We start from the raw sequence: 3,317 nt of genomic DNA, 5'->3' as shown, positions 1-3,317 counted from the left end.
CCCACCACCCACCCACTGCTTCCACAGTCCTGACAACTTCCCTCAACTTTACACTTTCCTTCGTCAACTCTGCTCCCCTGAGCAACTCTTCTTTTCTCCTTGATGTTTGGGGCTTTATTTGTTTGGTTAGATTTTTTTAATGAAAGGGTCTCTTCATAGCCTCGGCTCTCCTGGAACTTGCTATATAGCCGCTGAAGATGGCCTTGAATTCCCTATCAAGGGAATTCATCTCCTGATGCTGGAATTATGATCTCGTGCCACTATGCCTGACAGCTGAACCCAGAGACTTGAGCACGCTAAGCAAGCACTCTACCAACTGAGCTACATCCCAGCCCCTCCTCAAGGTTCCTCCCTAACCACACTGCTCCCCCAGGGCCTCTCCCTTTGACTTTATGGTCCTGGGTCCACCCTCTGAGAGCTGTGTGGATCTCCTCAGAGCCGTCATCGCTGAAACCTGTAGGCAGGGCCTCCACCTCACATCTGTCCATGAGGCTCACTGTAGCCCAACACGCTCTGCTCGGAGCCACCAGTCCACTGATCAGGCACCACTGATCAGGCACTCAGCAGTCGGCCAATCATCCCAGCTGCTCTGTAGCCCGCATCTCCTCCTTGCCCTCTCTCTGTGTTCTTTCCACCCACTAAACACCACAGACCTGGCCTCTGAGTCTCTGGTGTCCCTAGCCTAACTAGTTCTGGTGTCAACTGAACTAAAACAAAATTCATCAGTCATTCATCTAGTCTCAACTAGACATGCCATATCCAAGACACCGCAGGTAGGCCCAGAACTCACCTTGACCAGGCATCATCTATGCAGGCCTTTGTACTTCACACATAGCTCTGTGGACATTGCCCATTCTCCTCAGGGTGCAGGATCTCCCTGCCTCCACCCATTCTGACCTTGCAACCTTAGTCTCTAAGGAAATCGGAAGTGACTTACACAGCTTCCATCCAAGAAGGCCCCTCCCAGCATCCGTTAGTCAGGGTCCCAACTGTAACACACACCTGAGGTAATCATCTTATAAAGAGAAAAGGTCCCTATTTTAAAAAGATTTACATTATTTTATTTTATTTTATGTATATAGGTACTCTACCTACTTGTATACCTGCGTGTCAGTAGAGGGCATCAGATCCCACTACAGATGGTTGTGAGCTACCATGTGGCTGCTGGAAATTGAACTCAGGACCTCTGGAGGAGCAGCCAGTGTTCTTAACTGTTGAGCCATGGCTCCAGCCTCCCCTGGCCCCTTTTTAATTGAATCAAGTTTATGTTTTTATCCCTCGGAAATCTAGAACCAGTCCAACAAGGATACCAAGGAGTGAATAGTCCACACTGGCACCAAAACCCATGTCCTTCACAGGGCTTCTCTTTATTTAGAAATAGTGTCATTGTCAATTAACTAGCTAAGATGAGGTCATACTGGAGTGGAGTAGGTCCATCCTTCCATAGGCTGATGTCTTCATGAAAGGGTAAGAAATATAGAGACCTACTCACCCCACACGTCAACAGTGCAGGTAGAAAAAGGTGTCTCCGGGTAAGAAACCCCAGGAGCTGTGAACAGGAAGTAATGGCTAGGTTCTCCCCCAACGTGTCAGAAAAAGCACAGCATGCCAGAACCTGAGTGTTGGATTTCTGCCCTCCAGAACCATGGTTAAAAGGCACAGGGTTTGTGGTTATTACAGAAGACCTAACAGCCAATGGAGATGTCAGTCGTCCCCACCGTCATTACAAGCCTAACTCAATTCTAATCAAACCCAAACAGGACTTGTTCAGACTAGAGCTTTGTATGTGAGTGTGTGTGATCATGAGTGGCTGTGTACAGTTGTTTGTGTGTGATTGTGTTTGTGATCATGATTGTGTATATGACTGTGTGTTTGTGGCTGTGAGTAGGTATGATTGTGTGTGTGTGTGTGTGAGACTGTGTGAGACTGTGGGTGTATTTATGATTGTGGTTGTAGGGGTGTGTGTGTGATAATATGTACAGTTATGATTGTGTATGTATGTGCTGTGTGTGATTGTGCTGTGGTTATCAGTGAACATATGATTTTGTGTGTGTGTGTGTGTGTGTGTGTGTGTGTGTGTGTATGTGTGTGTGTGTGTCTGTAGTAGGTGAGTGTCAGAGGTTACATTAAGAATGGGATTAGGATAATTTCTTACATTATTTTCCCTTGTTGTTTTTGTGGGTTTGGTGAGGGGAAGGGATTTAAGAGTCAATCTTGGGCTGGAGAGATAGCTCAGTGGCTAAGAGCACTGACTTCTCTCTTCCAAAGGTCCTGAGTTCAAATCCCAGCAACCACATGGTGGCTCACAACCATCCATAAGGAGATCTGACTCCCTCTTCTGGAGTGTCAGAAGACAGCTACAATGTATTCACATATAATTAATAGGTAAATAAATAAATCTTTTTTTTAAAAAAGAGTCAATCTCATGGGAAGAAAATACAGTTCTGCAAAGAGAAAGTGACCATGCTTGACCAGCATGCCCTCCTGAATGTGGTCACTGACAAAGGGAGGAGCTGAGAAAAAGAGGGAGACAGGAATAATCATAGGGGTTCAAGGTCATGATGGAGGAGGACCATCACATCTCTGGGCAAACAGGTCATTCAGCAGGGGTGTCAAGGGAGCTGGAAAGCTGGCCAGTTAACACAATGATGCTCCCTTTGTTCTAAGTCCTAAAGGACTCTGTTTTAAAACTAGATGATTCAAACAGATATGTCCAACTCAAGATGTGGGCCATATTTATATTATTATACATATACACACATATACATATACATATATATATTCATATATGTGTATATGTATATATGTGTATATATATATATATATATATATATATATATATATATATATATTCTCACAACAAGAAATGGCAGGAGAGCTCTGAAGAATTGGCCCAGTGGTTGAGAACACTTGTTGCTTTTGTGAAAAATCTAGGTTTGATTCTCAGCACCCACATTGTGGCTAGCAATCACTTATAACTCCAGTTCCAGGGAATCTGATGCCCTCTTCTAACCTCCATGGTCACCAGGCAAACACGTAGTACACAAACTACATGCAGGAAAACACTACTACATGTAAAACAATAAAAATAAATCTCTTAAAAATTAAAGAAAAGAAGGAATGAAGAAAGGGAGGGCATGCAGGGCAGAGCATAGTGGTGCCTGCTGTGACCCCAGCATTCAGGAGCTGGATCAGGAGGATCAGGAGTTCAAAGCCATCCTCTGCTACACAAAGTGAATAAGAAAGGAGCGGGGTCAGAGGGAGACAAGGAAATCGTGGATGAAGCATCCATTTCCCAAGTGCCCCCAGCACAAAGA

This window comes from Mastomys coucha, unplaced genomic scaffold (assembly GCF_008632895.1).
Source record: "Mastomys coucha isolate ucsf_1 unplaced genomic scaffold, UCSF_Mcou_1 pScaffold5, whole genome shotgun sequence".
Lineage (NCBI taxonomy): Eukaryota > Metazoa > Chordata > Mammalia > Rodentia > Muridae > Mastomys > Mastomys coucha.
The sequence above is the reverse complement of the archived record's forward strand: the minus strand, read 5'-3'. Positions refer to the sequence as shown.